Source organism: Moschus berezovskii, chromosome 1 (genome assembly GCF_049115385.1).
Source record: "Moschus berezovskii isolate FMDL1 chromosome 1, NW_MosBer_1.0, whole genome shotgun sequence".
In the NCBI taxonomy this organism is placed as follows: Eukaryota; Metazoa; Chordata; class Mammalia; order Artiodactyla; family Moschidae; genus Moschus; species Moschus berezovskii.
The window spans coordinates 48,761,898-48,786,529 of record NC_142460.1 but is presented as its reverse complement, the minus strand read 5'-3'; the positions used below and the strand labels follow the sequence as shown (position 1 = coordinate 48,786,529).

General features: G+C 39.3%; 1 protein-coding gene across 1 annotated transcript in view; it reads left to right on the top strand.

Annotated features, from left to right (window-relative positions):
- The window catches only part of GBE1 (1,4-alpha-glucan branching enzyme 1), a 339,164-nt gene that overhangs the window by 29,659 nt on the left and 284,873 nt on the right, over positions 1 to 24,632 (top strand). The gene's annotated exons all lie outside the window — the stretch shown is intronic.

Sequence of the window (24,632 nt, the reverse complement as noted above, 5' to 3'; positions counted from 1 at the left end):
TTAATATATTAGCTGGAGCTTCTGGAAATGGCTCTAACAGTTCACTAGATTATTTGACTAGAACTTGGACTCAGCAGTGGGGTACTTTTAATGAATTAGAGATGCCTGAACGTTTTTAGGCTGTGGAGGAAGGAAGAAGGCGTAGGAAGATGGGAATAGTAGAATAGATTTATCATGGACAATTTTGTCATTCACCTTGTTACTCTGCTCTGAGATAGCACACCTTTGATTAAAAATTAAGAAGTGTATTGATGAGGTCAACAGACCTTTGGTAGGTTTAGGCTGGGAAATGCCATTGGGATATGCTGTCATTGAACTAGCTTCATTGATTTCAGTGAGGATTATAGGAGTCTGGAGTGGTAGCAAAGTGCTTTGGCAGTGCTTAGGCTTCATTGGTAAAGTAGCTGTAATTGTGCTGGCTAAAAAGGATGCACAGCATGAGAGTCGCAAATTAAATTTTGTTGGGACACAATGAGGACTGAAGCTCGGAGACTGTACCTCAGATAGCTCTGAGAAACTGCTCCAGAGAGGTAGTGGGGAAAGGTCAGTATATGTGATTTTGGTGAAAGAGGAGTTCATGCAGTCAAGCCCTTATCTTAAAAAGGTTTTCTGCGAGTCAGGAGGAGCTGATGTCACTATGAAGGGATTTAGTGCTTTAGGAGATATGAGGAGATGCAAGGATTGGGATCATGAAATCCGTTCCTGAAAATATCTATCTGAGACTTGTTCCACCAGTTTTCCTGGAGCACAGAGTGCCTCATTCTCTCCCCTGAATGCCCTCCAGGGCATGTTGAAGGTCCGCAGCTACAGCAGCACAGGATTCAATCTCTGAGGAGGAAGATAGATGGCAAATGTGCCAATTTGTAGTTGTCAATTGTCATATTGATGCTGAAAACTCAGCCTCTGTGCACCAGTGCTGAATAGAATCTTGGAGACAGAGTTTTGGGTGAATAGCTTTACTGCTTTTTCAGGCCGAGGGGGACACAGCTTTTGGTTAGAAAAAACTGTGTGTCCCAAACCTAGGAGGATTTGGTGCGGAGTTTTATAGCAAAGGTTAAAGGAAAGAGTGGCTGATAAGGATCAGGTAGTGTGCAGGGCTTGCACTTCTTTAATTTGGCCTCAGGTGGTCTCCTGATGAGCTTCTGCAGGTTAACAAACTGTGACCTCTGGAGTGAAGAATGCTAACATCTTCCATTTGTTGTGGATTTTAGTTTTGTAAATGAGCTCAACAATATTGTGTGTGTCCCTTGAGGTAGATCCAAGACCCTGCTGCTCCTCCCTTTGCATCTCCTCCTTTCCCTAATTAGCAACTGTTTGCACCTGCCTATGAAACTCTGGGAAGGTCATGGAGGCTGAAGGCTATTCCTACAAACATGAAACAGGGGACAAAGAAAGGCTTTCATGTCCAGGGTTCCACAGGGTCCTGCCTGGTTTCAATAATAGACATCATGAGTGGAATAGCAGTCAGTGTTTTGAAATACAGGGTTTTGTGGTGTGGCTAATTGATCACCATGTCTTTAACACTGTGATACATTGACTGTATCACATTGATTACTGAATTTTGACCTAGTCCATGTAACTGGGGAAATTCTAGGTATGTTGATTAGAAACTTGACTGGTGTTACTGAAACTGGAAGAACAACTTCTCCTGATAAAAGGAGAGGCTGATTTCCCTTGAGAAGGGACATAAAATGCTACCACAATATATACTTTAAATCTTTCAAGGCTTTACCAAAGGCAATTGGTGTTTACCAGGAAAAGGCCCAGACTTTTGAGAATTAATAAAAACAGGTTCTGGTTTTATCTTGGGATGTAAATGCCACAGTGGCCCATCAGTCAGAGTTGAGGCTTATGGAGGTCACTTACTCTTCATCAGTGTGGGTCCAATGGCTTGTCAGCCTAATCTTGTGTGTGCTTTCCAGCTTCCTGCAGCTTCATGGGCCAGTTTTCATATCGACTTTTTGTGGAATGAGGGCTATTTAGGAAGGACTAAGAATGTGAACCGTGAACTTCTAGATGTTTAAGCAGGTTTTAGAAGAGGCAGAGGCACCAGAGATCAAATAGCCAACATCCGCTGGATCATGGAGGAAGCAAGAGAGTTCCAGAAAAACATCAATTTCTGCTTCATTGACTATGCCAAAGCTTTTGACTGTGTGGATCACAATAAACTGTGGAAAATTCTGAAAGAGATGGGAATCCCAGACCACCTGACTTGCCTCTTGAGAAACCTGTATGCAGGTCAGAAAGCAACAATTAGAACTGGACATGGAACAACAGACTGGTTCCAAATAGGAAAAGGAGTACGTCAAGGTTGTATATTGTCCCCCTGTTTATTTAACTTATATGCAGAGTCCATCATGAGGAACGCTGGGCTGGAAGAAGCACAAGCTGGAATCAAGATTGCTGGGAGAAATATGCAGATGACACCACCCTTATGGCAGAAAGTGAAGAGGAACTAAAGAGCCTCTTGATGAAAGTGAAAGAGGAGAGTGAAGAGGTTGGCTTGAAGCTCAACATTCAGAAAACGAAGATCATGGCATCTGGTCCCATCACTTCATGGGAAATAGATGGGGAAACAATGGAAACAGTGTCAGAATTTATTTTTTTGGGCTCCAAAATCACTGCAGATGCTGATTGCAGCCATGAAATTAAAAGACGCTTACTCCTTGGAAGGAAAGTTATGACCAACCTAGATAGCATATTAAAAAGCAAAGACATTACTTTGCCAACCAAGGTCCGTCTAGTCAAGGCTATTGTTTTTCTCGTGGTCATGTATGGATGTGAGAGTTGGACTGTGAAGAAAGCTGATCGCCGAAGAATTGATGCTTTTGAACTGTGGTGCTGGAGAAGACTCTCGAGAGTCCCTTGGACTGCAAGGGGATCCAACCAGTCCATTCTAGAGGAGATCAATCCTGGGTGTTCATTGGAAGGACTGATGCTAAAGCTGAAACTCCAATGCTTTGGCCACCTCATGTGATGAGTTGATTCACTGGAAAAGAGTCTGATGCTAGGAGGGATTGGGGGTAGGAGGAGAAGGGGACGACAGAGAATGAGATGGCTGGATGGCATCCCCGACTCGATGGACATGAGTTTGAGTGAACTCCGGGAGTTGGTGATGGACAGGGAGGCCTGGCGTGCTGTGATTCATGGGGTCGCAAAGAGTCGGATACAACTGAGAGACTGAACTGAACTGAAGAAGAAGCCTCTGAAACTGCCTCTCACTAACAAAAAATGTAAGAAGTGCTGTATCCCTGGAAACATTGTCATGAACAGGGCCACCTTCAAAGACTTGAAGGGATCAGCAGTGGAGATTCCTGTAACATTTCCTTTTTGGTTTGCTGGTTTGATTGATGGATCTTGGAGAATAAATATAGACCAAGGAAATCTAATCAGTTAGTTGCTTAGCTTGCTAAAATGTAGTATCAATACAGCCTTTGGCAACTTGTTTGCAGCAACTGATCTGGCTTTTTTTTTTTTTTCCTTTACCAATTAAGACAATCAGAGGGCAGATGGCTTTCAAGTCACAAAAGGGCTGAACACCTTTGTCTGTTTAGAGCAAGGGCAATGACCGTTTTCTTGATCTCTGTCATAATAGGGTTCGTAGGGACTTTGCTAATTTTATGTATCCACTTGACTAGGCCATGGGGTGCCCTTATATTTGACTTAACAGTTTTGCTCTTGGTGTCTCTCTGAGGGTAATTTTGAGTGAGATTAGTCCATGGGGTCCTCAAGACTAAGTAGACTGAACAACAACAAAAACATTTGAATTGGTAGAGTGAGTAAAGCAGATGCCATCTCTAATGTGGGTGGGTGTAATCCAGTCCATGGGAGGCCTGAACAGAACAAAAAGAAGTGGAATAGGGATAATTCCCTCTCTCTGCCTAACTGTCTTAGATCTGGGATGTTGATTTTTCTTGCCTTTTAGACTTGGACTTGGACTGAAACTTACACTACCAGCTCTCTTGATTCTCAGGCCTTTGGATTCAACCTGGAACTAAATCATTGTCTCACGTGGGTCTCCAGCTTGCTGACTGTAGACCTTGGGACTTCTCAGTCTCTATAACTTTGTGAGTCAGTTCCTTTAATCAATCTCCATATGTCTAGTATTGGTTCTGTATCTATGAACTAATCATTTGAATATCTAGAGGATACAGAACTTAATCATTTGAATATCTAGAGGACATCATACTAGGCCAGCATACTAAGGCCATCATGGTTTTTGTATCTGAAGAGTGAGGAGACTACCTGTTTCAAGTAGTCTAGATGCCTTGGTGAGACTCACATGTGCCAGAAAATAGATGGTGAACGCTGCTTTAATGTGGTATTTCTGCAAAACTTACCTACATACAGTGTTCAAATATTGGTACAACAATTCTGAGTCTAGGGTTTTTTTTTTTTTTTCCAAATGAATGGTATTTAGTTAAATAAAAACAAAGAATTCCATATTAATTAGAAAAAGAAAATTCACTTTGAACAACTGACACAGTTTCAGACCTCTGAAACACACATTTCTGTAGCTCTTTGACTTGACTTTGTCTTTAAATACTGGTTATTTTTTGTTGTCAACTAGAAAAAAGACTATGGAATTTAGTATACTTATTTTATACATATACACATCCATATGTAAAAATTACTGTGCTGTTTAAAATAACAACTCTATGGTTTAATGACTTATATGTTAAAATGAGAGTTAAAGTTAGTTTAGAAAACTTTAGAAATAAATCTGGATATTCCTAACCTTAAATGTATTATACTAGATTATACCTAATACTCTTAAACAAGTAAAATCTTGTGTTTAGTAAACCAACAAATAACTGCATCAAATAAATAATTCTATAGGTAAAAGAGGCAAATTTGTCCAACTTTTACCCTTTGTTCAAGTGGAGAAACAGAATTCATTTCGGCAATTTATTTAGAGTCCACTTTCTGTCATGTGGGCTTCCCTGGTGGCTCAGTAGTAAAGAATCCACCTGCCAATCCAGGAAATGCTAGTTCAATTCCTGGGTTGGGAAGACCCCCTGGAGTAGCAAATGGCAACCCACTCCAGTATTCTTGCCTGAAGAATCCCATGGAGAGAGAAGCCTGGTGAGCTAAGTCCATGGGGGTCACAAAAGGGCATAGCGACTAAGCAAGAGCAATCTGTCAGGTGCTGTTACAGGGATTTGATATCTAAGCGTGAACAAAACAGACTAAAATACATAACTTTAAGAAGCTTACTTTCTTACAGCAGGAGGCAAGTAATACATGATAAACCTACTACATATGGGATAATAAATGCTATGACAAAAAGAAAACAGAGACGTACAAGGGCCATTGGAATGAAGGGGTGGTTTTAAATAGGCTTTTTTTTTTCAAAGTCAGAACTATTGAGAGAATCTGGCATTTGTGCATAGACCTGAATGGGAATTGGTTATGCAGATATCTGTGGAAGAGCTCTCTAGACAGAGAAAATGGCCATTGCAAAAGCCCTTAGGCAGGGATTTGTCTGGAATATTCAGGAAAATGGAAATAGAACAGTCTGTTTGGAATAGTGAGTTAGTGCCTGAGCAGTAAGAAATGAGAGAAGAAAGTGAGGGCTTAGAATGAATATACAAGTGCTTGTGAATTACTGTAAAGGCTGGGTGGCCTTTCCTGGGAGTAGGATGAGCCACCGGAGAGTTTTCAGCAGAGAAATTATATGATCTTACTTACAATTTAAAATGATTACTGTATTACTCAGCATTCTATAGAGAAACAGATCAATATACACAAGCATTCACAAACACACACACGTGAAGATTTATTATGAGGAGATTGCTTATATGATTATAGAGGCTGAGAAGTCCCCTGATCTGCTCTCTGAAGCTGGAGGCTCAGGAAAGTTGGCGTTTTAGTTCTAGTCCAGGTACAAACAAGTACCCACAATGAAGGAGCTGCAGGTTCGATCCCTGGGTCAGGAAGATTTCCTGGAGAAGGAAATGGCAACCCACTCCAGTATTCTTGCTTGGAAAATCCCATGGACAGAAGAGCCTGGCAGGCTACAGTCCATGGAGTTGCTGAGTTGGACACGGCTTTAGTGACTGTAAGTCACTTACACCAAGTACAAAGCTTTAAGAACCAGGAAAACATGATGTAAGTTCTAGTCCAACTCCAGAGGCCTGAGAACCAGGAGTACAGATGTTATGAATCTTAATCCAAAGGCAGACCGATGTCTAGCTCCATAGTCAGACAGCGAGAGTGAATTCCATCTTCCTCCACCTTTTTGTTCTTTTGAAGCTCTCAAAAGATTGAATGATGCCTCCTCACGTTGCAAAGGGCAATCTGTTTTACTTAGTCTACTAGTTCAAATGCTAATCTGGAAGCATTCTCACAGACACACCCAGAAATTTCTATACCTCATTAGGCAGATATTTGGATACATCATGGTTCATTCAAGTTGACTTAAAAAATTAACCATCACCATTATTCTGAGTGGCTGTATTGTACGAGATTGTAGGAGCAAAGACATAAACAAGAAGAGTTATGGCTCTTGCATAATCCAGGTGAGATGATTGCGGTTTGACCAGTATAGTGGCAATGGAGTGATTGCATTTTGGATTTACTATAAAAACTAAGTCAAAAGGACCTCCTAATGGATTGGATATGAAAAAAGAGAGGGATTAAGGATGTCTCTGAGGTTTTTGTCATAAACGAGGGAAGAATTTAAGTGACCTGGGCTGTGGCTGTCATCTAGTTATAGGAACAGTACTAGAACTTGGGTGTCAATATTTGTAGCTTGCAGATTTAAATGTTTAAATCTCATAGATGGTAGGAACAATGGCCATATTTATTTGGAATTTTTTTTAATATAGTTGAATCTTGGATTTTAGTTACTTTGGATGGAAATGGGCTTGCTGTGTATGTTCGGCTAATATAAAAGGTGCTATGTTGTAGTCTAATGTCCTGTTCATGAGTGATAATTATCTTGATTAATAGCAGGCTTTCTATTTCATTTTACTTATTGGCATGGCTTAATGCAATTCTCATAGTGTTCATGTATATTCATTGATTTGACAACTGTTTTAATGCTTACTATGTGTCAGATATTGTATTAGGTGCTGGGCTGCAGCAATGAACAGATAAAACATACAGTTTCTTCATGGTGCTATAAACAGTATATCTGAAAGATTTTTTTGTTTGTTATTATTTTGTTTTTCCTATTATTTCCTATAGACTAATTTGGAAATAGAAGTTTATTTGGGGATAAAGATAAGTTTTTAGACTTATTGTATCTGTCAGGTCTGCCGCAGGAAACAGATGGCAATCAAAATAACATCATCTTAATGATGATTTATTTATAAAGATACAATAGTAGGGAAACCACAGTGGATAATGGAGTGGCCAGGGCTTAGCTTCTTAGTTACTACCATCTGTAGCCCAGAACAAATAATGGAAAGGAATAGTTAATATAATCAGAAAGGAGAATATCATGTAAAGTCATCTGTTTAGAGACGGTCAGTGGTTTTTGGTCCAGGGACAGGGACAACTCAATTGCAAGGAAGAAGCCTGGAGAACAAATATCCCGACTTGCCTTCCTCTCTGTGTTGTCTTTCTGGATCTCTCCAGTGGCCAGACCCGCTAGACAACAGAAGTCTGTTGATACAGTCCATACAGGTCATATGCTTGAGGCAGAGAACAGTGTGCAGAATGATGGAGAATGGGCCTGCAGGGACAACTGAAAGATGTCTGGCACAATCTGTCCTTTTTCCCTCTGTGCCTATGCTCTTACGCTTTTTTAAGGTAGAAATTCTATGATTCCAACACAGACAGTGCACAAAGTCCCATTAGCTGTTTTATCATCAGGTGATGTCAAACTGGTCATATCCTCACTGAAATATAAAACATTAATTCCCGGTCTCCAAGATTGTAGGCAGATTCTTTACCGTCTGAGCCACCAGGCGAGCCCTGATTACCACTAATATTCTTCATATAAGATAACAGAGAGGAAAAAGGGAAGAAAATATATGATTAAGTGATACAAAACATAGGTGCTACAGGTTCTGTTATAAACATAGATGCCTCCTTCTACTACCTCTTACCCTCCACCTTGGCTGGATGAAGTTATTTGCAAGAAGAACCTTTATGGGAACATTTACGAGGTTCGTTTTTATAGGATCTGAGTCCTTGGTGGTTTTGTTTTTATTGGACTCTTCCTTGCTGGGACTGTAAGGCTTTCCAGAATACTCCTTGGCCTCCGTTGTGAAACTGTGCCTCAGTTTCCTCCTCCTTTTCCCATGGCTCAGTAGCATGAAGAACACAAGGTAGATGAAGAGTTGTTGGCTTTCAGTTCGTTGAAAATATAACCGTGTTTCTTGGTGGAATAATTTTGTCCTTGGGAACTGGAACCTCTAGATATACTGAGCCTAAAATTCCAGTGTGAAGCAAAATTCTCCCTGTTCCTTGTCAGATATGATAGTGAGAGAGGCTATGCTCACCTTCTCCATTTGTTTCCTATACCTGTATTCTGTCTGTGGGGGAGATACTATATCTTGGCTGTTAATTTAAAGCCTATACTGTATTTCATAGTGTGTGCTCAGTCATGTCCAAACTTTCTACATCCCCTGGACTGTAGCCCGCCAAGCTCCTCTGTCCATGGGATTCTCCAGGCAAGAAAACTGGAGCGGGTTGCCATTTCCTTCTCCAGGGGATCTTCCCGACCCAGCAATTGAAACTTCGCTTCCTGTGTCTCCTGCATTGGCAGGCGAATTGTTTACAAAGTACAGTAGCTGAAATTCTTAAGCTGTCACCTACCAAATGTTGTCATAACAGCCTTCAGTAGGCCATTCTACCATTTTTTAAAGGGTTGAAAAGGATGTTTGGGGTGATAAAACATCTAGTAATACCAGTGAATTGCCTAAGTGTAACCTTGACGCTTGCCTGGAGAATCCCAGGGTCAGGAGAGCCTGGTGGGCTTCCGTCTATGGGGTCACACAGAGTCGGACATGACTGAAGTGACTTAGCAGCAGTAGCAGCAACCTTGACGAAAGTGAAAGAGGAGAGTGAAACAATAGGCTTAAAACTCAACATTCGGAAAACTAAGATCATGGCATCTGGTCCCATCACTTCGTGGCAAATAGATGGGGAAACAGTGGAAACAGTGACAGACTTTATTTTCTTGGACTCGGAAATCCCTGCAGATGGTGACTGCAGCCATGAAATTAAAAGATGCTTGCTCCTTGGAAGAAAAGTTACGACCAACCTAGACAGCTATTAAAAAGCAGAAACATTTCTTTGCTAACAAGGGTCCGTCTAGTCAAAGCTATGGTTTTTGCAGTAGTCATGTATGGATGTGAGAATTGGATTATAAAGAAAGCTGACTGTTGAAGAATTGATGCTTTTGAACTGTGGTGTTGGAGAAGACTCTTGAGAGTCTCTTGTGATTGCAGGGAGATCCAATGAGTCCGTCTTAAAGGAAATCAGTCCTGAATATTCATTGGAAGGCCTGATGCTGAAGCTGAAACTCTAATATTTTGGCCACCTGATGTGAAGAACTGACTCATTTGAAAAGACCCTGATGCTGGGAAACATTGAAGATGGGAGGAGAAGGGTCGACAGAGGATGAGATGGTTGGATGGTGTCACTGACTCAATGGACATGAGTTTGAGTAAACTCTGGGAGTTGGTGATGGACAGGGAGGCCTGGCTTGCTGCAGTCCATGGGGTCACAAACAGTCGGATACAACTGAGTGACTGAACTGAACCGAACCTCATTATCCATATAATATGCCCTCTGGGAAGAGGCAGGGTTGTGTCATCCAACCTGGTGATTGATAAAGTGTTCGTTCATGAATGGTGATATTGGTGGACACATCAAAGACATCTATACCCAGAATATGCTGCACCTCTTTGATGTGAGAAGTTCAGTGTAATCAACCCTGCTACCAAATAGTTAGTTGTTCACCCCAGAGAATGGTAACATTCTAGGGGTTTATGGAGCCTGCTTGCTCTTTGCTGGCACCAAACTCAGCATCGGTGGTAGCCAGATTAGCTTGGGTGACAGGAAGACCGTGTTGTTGAATCCATGTAGAGCGTCCATTCCTGCCACCCTCACAACTTGGTACATGAGGAAGAACTGTATTCCCTGAAGAAAATGAGTGACTGACAACCACTGAACAGGTCAACTTGTTCACTTTAATTTAAGAGCCTGCCCCTTCATGCGTGTTCTGTGATGGGGTATTTACGTGGGGCAGGATAGCAACATCCTCTTGTATTTATTCTTAGAAGTCCATCAACATACCTGTCACTGATTTTTAAATTTCTGTTTCCAAGTTTATATGTTGCTGGCCAGACCAGGTAGTTGCTCGCCCATTTCAGTGTCGAGCTGTACTTCTAGTTACTTCTTATTCCAGTCAGAGTGGAAAACCAGGTGTATTGTACAACCCCGTCTCGCTCACTAAGGAGGTTACCACTGAGTCGAGCTGTAGTATGCTCCTAACTATGCAAGCATGCTGTGCAGATGCGTCCATTATGCAGGCTTATGCTTTTTCATCTGTTTCTTGGCCATCAAAAGCTCCCTTGAAGCCAAATGTGTAGATTTAGAGAGGCCGTTATACAGTAGAAGAAGTGTCTTGGTGGTCTGAGTCACTAATTTAAATAGTTTACTTTCGCTTTCAGAACCTGCTTAGGTTTGGTCTTATGTGTTACATTACCACTTCCATTTTGTAATGGAATTCCATTCTGTGAGTCCATTTTAAAGATGTGGTGAATCAGATAACATCCATTTCAACATGGGCAGGTCAAATCTCTTGTCACTTGATGTTAATGGGGAGGTGGTTAATTTCTGCTACTTGTTGTGTTAGTAGCTCAGCCGTGTCTGACTCTTTGCCACCCCATGCACTGTAGCCCACCAGGCTCCTCTGTCCGTGGGACTCTCCAGGCAAGAATATTGAAGTTGCCATTCCCTTCTCCAGGGGATTTTCCCAACTCAGGGGGTCAAACCTGCGTCTCTTGCATTGCAGGCAGATTCTTTACCATCTGAGCCACCAGGGAATCCCAGTTTCTACTAGACCTAATAGTAAGTTGGAGCTGCATTCAGTTGGAGAGGAGTTGTCTGCAAAGATGGACATGGATTCCTTTTGATATTGCCCACGTATATCAGCTTCTTGAAGATAAGGTGGAAGAAGTTGGATGGTGAATTTGGAGGAAAAAAATAGAAAATATTCTTCATGTTTTGAACACTTTAAAGAGTTTCCTCACATTTTTAATGATAAACATTTAATCACTTCTTTTGTTATTATACTGGAGAAGGAAATGGCAACCCACTCCAGTACTCTTGCCTGGAGAATCCCACAGACGGAGGAGCCTGGTAGGCTACAGTCCATGGGGTCGCAAAGAGTTGGACACGACTGAGCGATGGGGCTTCCCTGATAGCTCAGTTGGTAAAGAATCTGCCTGCAATGCAGGAGACCCTGGTTTGATTCCTGGGTCAGGAAGATGCACTGGAGAAGGGATAGGCTACCCACTCTAATATTCCTGGGTTTCCCGTGTGGCTCAGCTGGTAAAGAATCTGCCTGCAACATGGGAGACCTGGGTTCAATCCCTGGGTTGGGAAGATCCCCTGGAGAAGGGAAAGGCTACCCACTCAAGTATTTTGGCCTGGAGAATTCCATGGACTGTGTAGTCTGAGGGGTCACAAAGAGTTGGACACGACTGAGCAACTTTAACTTTCACTTTGTTATTATAGTATCATTTTGTATGGGCTTCCCAGGTGGCGCTAGTGGTAAAGAACCTGCCTGCCATTGCAGGAGTTGTAAGAAGACCTGGTTTATCCCTGGATCAGGCAGATCCCCTGGAAGAGGGCGTGGCAACTCACTCCAGTATTCTTGCCTGGAGAATCCCATGGACAGAGGAACCTGGCAAGGGCACCAGTAATTTGTTTTAAAATTTATTTCATAATATTGGTTTTTCATGTTGTACATTTTTCTTTGGAGCATTTGTTTTCCTTCCTTCCTCCTTCCCTTCCTCCCACCCTTCCTTTTAAATTTTTTTAGATGATTAAGTATTAATTAGGATGTATTTTGGGGGCAGGAGGAGAAGGGGATGACAGAGAATGAGATGGCTGGATGGCATCACCGACTCGATGGATATGAGTTTGAGTGAACTCCGGGAGTTGGTGATGGACAAGGAGGCCTGGCGTGCTGTGAGGAGTCGGAAACGACTGAGCGACTGAACTGAACTGAACTGAGGATGTATTTCTATTACAGATTCTATTGCAATGTTTGGCTAAAGGTGTTGGCTTGAGACTGGGGAATTCACTGCTAGCCAGATTTACTACTTTTAGTTTCTTTTAATGCTTGCCTGTTTCTGCTATTTAGAGGAAAAATTGGAGGAGATAAATTTGTACTTTTCCTGTGAGCTATCTGTGTTGAGGTAGGTCTGTGGCCAAGGTAATTAGAAAGTACATGAATGTATCAGTTGGAATAAGTCAGTTTCTTTGCATTGTTATAGTTCTTCCTCACCCCTACCCTATAGAGTTCTTACTTTATAAATTATTAAGTTTTATATTTTTCCCAAAGTTTGAATTACGTTGAATGTATTTAACTGTCTTTAGGATGACTGACGTCTTTGTTTCTATATTTTATATGAGACAGATTCTTGCTTAGTGAGACATTTTAAATTCAGTAAGTTTGATAGCATTCCTTTTCCCCCTTTGTAATATTATATCATTTGGCTCAATTGCAGTGTATTATGTTTGTGATCTAACAGCTAATACACAAATAAAATAGCTACTGCCAGGAAACTAATTTTTATTAACTATTAAGTTAACTTTGTGTTAACTGGGAAGTTAATTGACAATTGTGTGTAACTAGCTAATATGATTGTTTATTCTGTAAGCATCTTTAAAAATAATCTTATGCCTTGACAATTCTGGCTAGGTGTCAGTTTTAGTGAAAAAGGATACATTTAAGAATCTGTTACTTTGGAGGCCATCAGGACAGGCTGGAATTTATGAGAAACCAAATGTCACTTCAATTTATTCAGCATGAATTTATCTTCCAAAAGAAGCTTAAAAATATACTGCCTGCTTCCCCCCCCTCCATTTTTGCTAGGAGTCTCATTTTATATTGACATTCATATCCTCTTTTGTACTTTAACTTAAAAACTGTTAAAGTTTCTCATTATATGAAAAACTAAATTGGAGATACTTGACTTTACATTATGCAGTGATTATTCAGTGTCAGGTGATTAAAAAATTATTTACCTCTAAACATTTAAGTGTAGAAAATTGACATGTATGGATTGATAACACATCATAAAAAGTAGTTTATCGTTATGGGAATGCCTTGGTCAAATTCCCATCTATTAGTTGAAAGATTTTCTAACACTACGTGATTAATGATTTTTTTTTTCTGTTTCTCGTAATAGATTACTAATCTGTGACTTTCATTTGTTCTCAAATAACTATAAGATTGTGGGTTTCCTTTAGATGTTACACATATTGTACCAAAGGAAGAAACATGTGACATTTGCAGAATTCCGATTTGAAGGGCATTTTGCCCAGGAATTAAGCATAGTTTGTGTTTTTATATTTTTGCTGGAGAATACTAAGTATCCTTCCCATTGAAGTGCCTCAATTTAATAATTTGGTTGGTTTGAATATCACCATGGGCATCATTTCTGGACCACAACCCCGCCATTGATACTCCTTCATCTCCCTTGCCACCTCTCACTGAAGTTATCAAGGTGTAGCCAAGTATCCTAGCTACACAACAGCACTTTGGTGCCCAAAACTAAGTGAGCATCATCAGCTCTGGGGAATACTGCTGGGATGCTTGGAATAATCCCTCTTGTTGGTACAAGCTTGAAACATAACTCGTGTAAAGCCCCAAGGTTGCTTAGCAACTTCTATATATAACTCTTTGAGCCATCTTTGCCTCTTCATGTCCTGAAATGAACATCTCATTGTTCTTAAAAAGAAACTGAAGGCCTCCTTTGGAGAAGGACATTTCTCAAGTGTTTTCTCAATGCTGATATGTCTCAGAGAATCCTGAGGTCACTTTTAATAGAAAAATAGTCTGAAGGGAGATGTATTGTTACATGATATTATCCTGATAGAAATATGATTTTATGAAAAATAAATATATTTAAATTTTCCAAACATCGAAACATAAAATTGAATTCTTGATATGGTCATTTCATCCTTTTAAAAAGGCAAAAAAAATCTTGATTATGAGTTCAAGTAACTGTTTAAAAAGCAGTATACATATCAGTAGACATTTAAGACAGTTTGATGTGAACAATAGTGATGTGAAAAATATTTTACATGACTTTCTGTGGGTCTGTTGGCTCAGTTGGGAAAGAATCCGCTTGCAATGTGGGAGAATTGGGTTCGATCCCTGGGTTGGGAAGATGCCCCTGGAGAAGGGAAAAGCTACCCACTCCAGTATTCTGGCCTGGACAATTGCAGGGAATGTATAGTCCATGGGGTCGCAAAGAGTTGGACATGACTGAGTGACTTTCGCTTCACTTATTGCTAGAAATTGGGTCCAGTAACATGCTTTTCATACAGTATCTCAAAACTCTTGATTTTAGTCTGACAGTGTCAGATGTAAGAGGAAAAATCTTTATAGAAATACTTTTGGAAATTTAAGTTAAAATGCATTTATTGACTTTAGAGACTTTATGTAACTCAAATACCTAAAATTAGTATTAGTATTTGATTTTAGAGTATTTGGATATGAAGGGCTATTTTACTTTTTTTTTCCAGTTTTAGATTTGTATTTGTTATGCTCAAAAAATTAATTTTTGCTTCTAATGAATGAACTGTTTTCAGTGGAAGACACCTATTTTCATATATTCCTATGAAATTCTTAAATTACTGTTTGCTAGCTTGTGGAGTTAGTACTACAAAGGGGCTTTGGGACTATGTAAGGGAGCTGTAGAAACTGGACGTAGAATTTTATTTTGAAATACTTATTTTGACATACTTTATTTTGTAATTGGTTGAGGCTTTAGCATTTTTTCCACCCTTGAATAAGAGAAAAGATCTCCTTTGTCCTGAAAAATCTTTGATTCTTTTTATTGACTGAAAAAAAAATCTTGGAGAGTGGGAGATTTTGGTAAAAGATTATAATTTTAAATTACGTCTTGATACCGCAGAACAGTGGGAAAAAATTAGTGAACAGTATCATAATTTGCTTATTATCATACTTGAAAGCGTTCTCATTTTTTAAATTTAGAATGTTAATAAGAAAATGCCGCCAAATACTATTTTTAATATGAATATGGAAAAACTAGTTTCACTTAAAATGAATTGCATAAAATATGTTATATATATATTTCCTGTAGGATGACTCTTTCCTGGCATTTGGACTTCTCTCAATTATAGCCATGTTCACTGAACCGGTACAGGAACTGAGAATGGAGTCTTGTGGAGAAAAATGTCAAACATACTTTTCTCAGCAGTTGTTGAGCTGCCCAGTTCTTGATGGGGTACAATTATTGTTTAGGTGTTCATTCTCGTAGCAAGTTAAAGGGAGGGAATTTGAAACCTAGTGTTTTCCCAGGATGAGAAATAAAACAAAGAAAACAAAACAAGAAAACACACAACCGAAGCCCCAGCTTTGATTTTGGAGTAGACCTGTGAGAGCGAATGACTAATGTTTTCCATAGTCCTGCACACTGTCTATGAGCAGGAAGCAGAGCAGATTGAGTGGCTGCAGATACATAATTACATGGCTGCCTCTGTCTCCTCTGGGAGCTTTTAAATAGAAATAATGTTACTCATGAGGGTGCAGAGCTGGACTTTTGTGCTCTGGTGGTAACCAGTCTTCGAAGAGAATGAGTATGTCATGCTTCAGTGCCACTGCTTTTAGTATTTATTGTTTGTAAGCATGGTTTTGAGAATGTTGCTAGAAGTCAGAAGAAAGGAGGGAAATAGGTGTTGAAGCAAACAATAATAAAATAGATCTATCACTGGGACTCTCTGCAACAGGCAGTGAAGTGATTTAAGATGTATTGCACTGTTTTTTAAGAAAAAAAATATAAGGTGAAAAATTGAATGATTTATTCTTTTGTCTTGCAGATGGTGGTTTTTATTTAAATACGGCATTTCTGATATTGCAGTCTTCATTTTAAACACTTACATTTATTTAACACCGAGGATTTGTGTCAGTTTCTAGATGTGTCACTTTGAGAGTGGGGATGGAAGTCTGAGGAAGACTGTGATAGATTTTTATATCTGAAGAAATTATGCTGCAAGCAAATAATGCTAGGGAGCCCTACCAAGCAGGGATTTTCTTGAAGACAGGCACAGAATGTTATTCTTTTTCTCTTTAGTTCAAGGGATATTTTATTCAGGAATGCTTGCTGTTGTTAGGTACCTGATTAGGTATTGAACATTTAAAATATGTGAGTATGTGTAAGATCATTATATATACAGAGAGCATAAACATTTTTTAAATGGATTAATAAATGGATTAAAGAGGGTAGGAAAAATATGTTCAGGGGGGATCAGCTTCAAGGTGTGTAAGAGCGTCAGACATTCATTTCAGCAGAGCTATCAGTGGCAGCAGATTAAACTGTTGAGTCAAGAGAGTTATGCCTTCTATTATAGTGGTTTGAGTGGGCTTCCCTGATAGCTCAGTCAGTAAAGAATCTGCCCGCAGTACAGGAGACCCTGGGTTTGATCCCTGGGTCAGGAAGTTCTCCTGGAGAAGGAAATGGCAACCAATCCAGTATTCTTGCCTAGAGAATTCCAAGGACAGAGGAATCTGGTGGGCTATAGTCCATGGGGTGGCAAGAGTCAGATACAATTTAGCGACTGAACTACCACCACTATAGTGATTTGAGTGGTCGAAGAGCCAGTGAAATGTAAGTTTCCATTATTTGGTTGTCCTCCTGTATCTCTTTCACTTGCTTTCCAACAAATATTTTTTCAAACTTTTGTGAAGGTAGACAGTTGGATTACATATGCTGTATCTTAGAACTTTTAAACTATTTTTTAAACAATAAACTTTAAAATACTAATTATAGATTCTTTCATAGTTTACTTCATATCTGTTATCTTTGTATGTTTATAGTAAAAAAAGTAAAGATAAAATTCAGAAAAGTCATTTACATCCTCATTATTTTGAGATCATGGGTAATAAATATTTTTTGTTGTATAATCTTTGAGGTACTCTTTTGTACTTTAGTGTACGTTCATAATTAAACAGCAAAACAGATTTTAAACTTGATTTTTTTTCACTTAACAATGTATAATGAGCATTTTTATGTCAATGAATATAGATTTAACACTTCTTAATATTTCATGGATGGTATAGCATGCATATTCATTAAATTCATATCTGTGATATGCAAGGCAATGCTCAAAATTCAAAGGTAGTATGCATGAATATTAATCCTTACAGCTAAAATATTTTCATGAAATTTGGGAGTTCTGAGAGGAGATTTGAAATTGAGTTGAATGTACAGGCAATAGGTTAACCATTGCTATAAGTTATGTTGATAATTGTTTTTAAGATAACTTAACATAGAATTAGATCTCTAAAAATTCTGGTTCTTCCAGTAACTTGCTGAGTGATCTTGGTGAAGTTACTTAAGGTCTCTGATCCTTGGATTCCTCTTTTTTAATACCTATAGAATTTGCAAATCATAGAAATATGAGAATTAAATGAGACACTATTTGTAGAACACTTAGCATAATGCTAAGTACATAGTGATTGCTCTGTAATAGGTTGCAATTATTATTGAAATCACCCCAGGTTGTTGACATTTTGTACTATCATAGATGCTTCATGGTAAAACATTTGTTCAGTCCATTTTTCTTAATGGATGCTGTACTAGATTTTGAGGATGTAAAATTAAAAGATGATCCTTGGCTTTATGGCATCTCTAATCTGGTGGGTAAAAATCTCAGTGGAGAAATTTATAAAACTATATGAATATACCATTGGGAAACTTTGACCAAAACTCTTTGTGAACCCAACCTTCGGGAAGATTGGCCTATGAGTAATGAGGAGCCTATATGAGTTCTCAATTCCAGTAGTTTTTGATTATGAATAGGCTTCAGTTATCAGTACTACTATGTGATCTGATCTGAGCCACTAGAGACTTCCCTAGTGGCTCAGATGGTAAAGAAGCTGCCTGCAATGCAGGAGACCTGGGTTTAATCCCTGGGTCGGGAAGATCCCCTGGAGAAAGAAATGGCTACCCACTCCAGTATTCCTGCTTTAAATCCCATGGACAGAGCAGCCTGGTGGGCTACAGTCCATGGGGTTGCAAAGAATCAGATGTGACTAAGCGACTAACACATGTGATCTGGCCAGAACGTTTTGGGTACCCTGAATTGGAAAACTGTGACCCGTAAGCAGTAAGAGTTCTAGATGAATTTAAAGTGTCCATTTTACTGATATTTAATAGTTCACTAAATTAAGCATCTGGGGGTGGCATTATTAGCAAACAGATTTAACTGTACCTGAATGGAATTTAACTTTGGGGTTTTCCATCAGATCTGCTTATCACATTATGGTCTTTGTTATAGTAGTGTAATTTGGTGCAGATATTGTTGATAATATGGTAAATGAAATTTGAAAATGTTTTACATCCATTCTTCATTACAAACATCTACAAGTATTGTTGGTCAATAGCATTTAAATACTTAATCTCAATTTGGGTAAATATTTAAAAGAATAAAATGTGTAATTGGGAAAAATAATAAACTGAGATATGCAGACAATCTAGCGGACTACTCTGCTTGTCCAACTGTTCTGGGTTTTAGACCTATTATGGCTGGTCTGTGTTAGGTCATTGGATGTAAAAAAGACATCTGTGTGTGTGTATGTGTGGGTGTGTGTGTGCACGTGCGTGTGTCGACCCACAGGTAGATGGACAGATAGATGGATATAGATATGAAACTTGTATTTTTATAACTTAAAAGAGATCTTGCCAATATGTTAGGAGTCGCTATGAAAGCTCTTTGATCTTTTGGTTTTGTAGCTGACAGAATTTTGAAACCTTTGTCTCCCTCAGTAAAGGCAAAAAACTTGTCAGGGTGTTTGATAGACCTTTGATATTTCATGGCTATTTAGTCCAAAGGATGTGAAGTTTTTTGTTGGAGGTATATATATCTCCTTAGATTCTTTGATATATTAGTATAGTGTGTGCTGTGCCATTGTCAAAGTGAAAATTGATTCATTTATCCTGTTTCTAATATAAAAACATTTATGAGGATAAAGTACAAGGCTATCTGGCTATATTTTAATAAATTCAAATGTGTGGTTGGATTTGTTGGTTTGCCAAGTACCCATATATAAACTTTCTTATTTTTTGGTAATTTTTAGATGAAAAAATTAGTGTTCGTTAGTTTTTATCTGGTAATTGATATAAAAATCATCCATTTTGAAACTATATGTCAAGAACTATAAACAGTTCTTGTTTGCATATTTTACTTCAACTCAGTTCATTCAAGTTCATTGTGACAAGTACACCTGTACAATTCTCTGGGTAATTAGAATCAGTACCAATGTGATTTCTGCCTTTTGTTAGACTTTACAAGGTAATACAGAAAAAAAAAATGCTTTGTAGATTTATTTAGTGTAAATATGACAAGTTTTAATTTTTAAGTGCATTTTCTGATCTCTCTGACCATTTTTTATCACTCTAACATATGGGAAATAGATGGGGAAACAGTGGAAACGGTGTCAGGCTTTATTTTTTGGGGCTCCAAAATCTCTGCAGATGGTGATTGCAGCCATGAAATTAGAAGACGCTTACTCCTTGGAAGGAAAATAATGACCAACCTAGATAGCATAGTAAAAACAGAGCTATTACATTGCCAACAAAGGTCCGTCTAGTCAAGGCTGTGGTTTTTCCCATGGTCATGTATGGATGTGAGAGTTGGACTGTGAAGAAAGCTGATCGCTGAAGAATTGATGCTTTTGAACTGTGATGCTAGAGAAGATTCTTGAGAGTCCCTTGGACTGCAAGGAGATCCAACCAGTCCATTCTAGTGGAGATCAATCCTGGGTGTTCATTGGAAGGACTGATGCTAAAGCTGCAACTCCAATACTTTGGCCACCTCATGTGAAGAGTTTACTCATTGGAAAGGACCCTGATGCTCGGAGGGATTGGGGGCAGGAGGAGAAGGGGACGACAGAAGATTAGATGGTTGGATTGCATCACCGACTCAATGGGCATGAGTTTGAGTGAACTCTGGGAGTTGGTGATGGACAGGGAGGCCTGGCATGCTGCGATTCATGGGGTCACAAAGAGTTGGACACAACTGAGCGACTAAACTGAACTGAACTGAACATACAACAAAAGATTTTTTTCATCAGCTATTTAGTATATGAAAATTATTTAACAAATACTGTGACAATTAATTTAAATTTAGTATAGAAATCCAAATCAATTGAGAAACTGTTACATGCAAAATTTATTGGGTGTTTTTATGAGTAATGTTTTCATGACAGATAAATCTCTGGAAGCAAAGCCTTGGATTTATATTCCAGCTTCATCCACTTAATAGTTGTGTGCCCTTAGTGAAAATACTGGGAGAAGGCAATGGCAACCCACTCCAGTACTCTTGCCTGGAAAATCCCATAGATGGAGGAGCCTGGTGGGATGTAGTCCATGGGGTTGCTAAGAGTTGGACATGACTGAGCGACTTCACTTTCACTTTTCACTTTCATGCACTGGAGGAGGAAATGGCAACCCACTCCAGTATTCTTGCCTGGAGAATCCCAGGGACAGGGTAGCCTGGTGGTTTGCTGTCTATGGGGTCGCACAGAGTCAGATATGACTGAAGCAATTTAGCCGCAGCAGCAGCAGTCAAAATACTAGATTGGTCAAAAGTTCATTTGGGTTTTCCCAAAACAGCTAATGGAAAAACCCAAACAAACTTTTTGGCCAACCCAATAGTTTAAGCTGTTGTTTTTTCGTCTGTATCATGAGAATGATAATGTGTATGTGCTCAGTCTTTCAGTCGTGTCTGACTCTTTGCGACTCCATAGACTGTAGCCCTCCATACTGAGTTATTGTGAAGGCTTAAATAAGTTAATATCTAACAATGCTTGGAGCATAGTAAGTATTCTCTGAGATGTTAGTCATTTATGAATTGTGATGTTTATAATTCATTGTAATTTTTTCAGTTGATAGACTATTTGCTTTGCATTTTATGTTTCATAGATGACTTATAGGCTGCATTTTATTTTAGGATAAATGATACATTTAAAATTATTTTACTTGTGCATGTTAAAATATACACACGCTGGTGTATGTAGGAGATGTCCAAAATGAACCTTTGTTTTAGGGTGCCATTTTTCTTTTCTTGGTTGGAGGAATTAGGACCCAACTTCAAATCAATGAAACTTAGAGAATGGATTGTGTGTGTGTGTGTGTTAATCACTCAGTCATGTCCCACCCTTTTGACCCCATGGACTGTTGCCCACCAGGCTTCTCTGTCCAGTGGAATTCTCTAGGCAAGAATACTGGAGTGGGTAGCCATTTCCTTCTTCAGGGGATCTTGCTGACCCAGAGACTGAACCCGAGTCTCCTGCATTGCAGACAGATTCTTTACCATTACAGGTAAAGAGCTATTACAGATCCTTAGACCTGGATGAAAGTAAAAAGTGAAAGTGAAAATTACTCATTTGTGTCTGACTCTTTGTGACCCCATGGGCTATATACAGTCCATGGAATTCTCCAGGCCAGAATACTGGAGCGGGTAGCCTTTCCCTTCTCCAGGGGATCTTCCCAACCCAGGGATCGAACTGGTTGGATTCTTTACTGGCTGACCAACAAGGGAAGCCCAAGAATACTGGAGTGGGTAGCTATCCCTTCTCGAGTGGATCTTTCTGACCCAGGAATTGAACCAGGGTCTCCTGCATTGCAGGTGGATTCTTTACTACCTGAGCTATAAGGGGATGATACCTTTCAATTCAGCTTCTTTATTTTACAGAAGATAAAGCTAAAGCCTTGGGTGGTTATCCTCCTGAAGTTCATGTACCTAGTACCTTAGAGTCTGTCTTGATCTTGTATCTTTTGAGTCCTTAACCTCGCTCTCTATTTGGGGGAGTATAGAATTTTTGACAATAACAGTGACATTCATGTTAAAAGACAAAATACATAACCATCATTGCTTTTAATCTATTTATTGATACAGTGAATCATATTATGAACAAGTTTGCCTTGGTAATTTAAAAGGTTGGACTTACATCTCCTCAGGTTGGCTGACCACACATACTCAGGAGTTGTGAGGTTGTGTGCAGTTGTTGTGCAGATTGTGGTCTGCATAATGGAAGACCTCAAGCCCCTATCTCTGTAGCCCAAACCACTGGTCTTTGCCATGTAATTTTTCCCAGAAGAGAAACCTGACCACAGAACAGAGTGTTATTTGAGCCAAGAGCTGTTGAAAGAATAAGTTAGTATTCTTCCTTAAAATCAGTAGACTAAGACCGTGTTAGCTCATGTTTCATATTACACAAGAGAAAATAAACTGAAAGGTCAGCTGAACAGTTACAGCATTGCCCTTTTCCAAGGTAATCAGCAGAGCATGTAGCAAAGACGTGAATAGGAGCGTGACTGGAAAGAGGGTGGCTGATAAAGAGGCTGGCTGCTTAAAGTGTTTGGGACAATGCTTGACACTTCCAGGCCTGACCAGATGGGCCATCTCACAGGGCTTACCTTCAGTAATTCTGATTTATTACATTCAGAGGACTTTTTCTTTTCTAGTTTGGCAGTCAGGTTTTCACATTGCCAGAAGACCCCAGAAATTTTAATACTGACCATTAATCATACCTTGGTAAACTGCAAGGGCAATATATTATTAATTTGTTTGCAGCCAAGAGACAAGACATGGTGATTAAAATTAATTTCTAGCTACATTTTGTTAATTTATTCTAATTAATTAATCTGTTAAGTCAAAATATGTTTATATTAATGGCTATATAGTAGGTTATGTTGTGTCATTAAATGTCATTTCCATAATCCTAAATATTGAATTCTAAAAAAACTTACTTTTTATTAAATAGAGAGTTTTGTAAAGCTTTCTAATACCACCAAGTTAACTATTTCTAGCTTTTCATTAATTGAATGTGAACGTTTCATGGTTTGGGTTCTGTGGGATTTAGATTTGGAAGGATGTCAGTGGTAACCTCCTTCCACCCCTTCACCTCTATGGCCCAGTACCAGAATTAGGAAAGAACATTTAATAAATAACAGGCATTATTTACTTTCAGGACACAATTTTAAATGGTAGCGACACTCACTTTTAAAAGTTAACAGTTTTGATTTGCCTTGTCCTCCTCTTTCCAAAAAAGACAGATAGGGAGGCCTGGCGTGCTGTGATTCATGGGGTCTCAAAGAATCGGGCACGACTGAGCCACTGAACTGAACTGAACTGAATTTATATATATATATACATATAATTATTTTGAGATACAAAATAGCCAAATTACATTTAACTTTTGGCCAAGTAAGAACAAAATAGTAATTTAAATAGCTTTTATTCTGTAACATCAGAAAATAAGAAATCAACTATTTGCTCTTAAATATGCTCTGAGGATATATTTATCAGACTGTTCTTAGTGGATTTGATTGTGTTTTAGAGATGGTGAAAGATGAATAAGATTTTATTTAAAAGGTTAAAATTAGTAACATGCTTACTGTTTGCTTGTTACTGAATAAACATTTATATTTTCTTATTGTATTATAATTAGCATGGAGCTTCCCTGGTGGCTCAGATGGTAACGAATCCGCCTGCAATATAGGAAACCTGGGTTTGATCCTTGGGTTGGGTATATCCCCTGGAGGAGGGCATGGCAACCCACTCCAGTATTCTTGCCTGGAATGTCCCCATGGACATAGGAGCCTGGTGGGTACAGTCTGCTGCTGTTGCTGCTGCTGCTGCTGCTAAGTCGCTTCAGTCGTGTCCGACTCTGTGCGACCCCATAGACGGCAGCCCACCAGGCTCCCCTGTCCCTGGGATTCTCCAGGCAAGAACACTGGAGTGGGTTGCCAATTCCTTCTCTAGGGTACAGTCTGTGGGGTCACAAAGAGTCAGACACGACTGAGGGACTAAGCACAACACATAATGAGCATAATATAACTGTTCTATTTTTTTTCAATGTTTTATATTTTTCTACTTAGAAATACCATAATTTCTTATTTATAAAAGCGAAGATGAGGCATGCCATAAAATAATTTATTTTTGGTTGGCTAGTTTTATATAATCACAGTAGTAGTCTTCATATCGGAGAAGGCAATGGCACCCCACTCCAGTACTCTTGCCTGGAAAATCCCATGGACGGAGGAGCCTGGTGGGCTGCAGTCCATGGGGTCGCGAAGAGTCGGACACGACTGAGCGACTTCACTTTCACTTTCCTGCATTGGAGAAGGAAATGGCAACCCACTCCAGTGTTCTTTCTTGCCTGGAGAATCCCAGGGAGGGGGGAGCTTGGTGGGCTGCCCGTCTATGGGGTCACACAGAGTCGGACACGACTGACGTGACTTAGCAGCAGCAGTAGCAGTCTTCATATCAGTGATATTATCTATTTTATAAATGGGCAGGCTGAAACTCTGAGATCATTTAAGGGAAAAAATCTAAGGTCAGTTTGCTAATGAGGGTAGCAATAAAACCTAACTTTTTATTTCGAAATTCTTTCCTTTCTATAG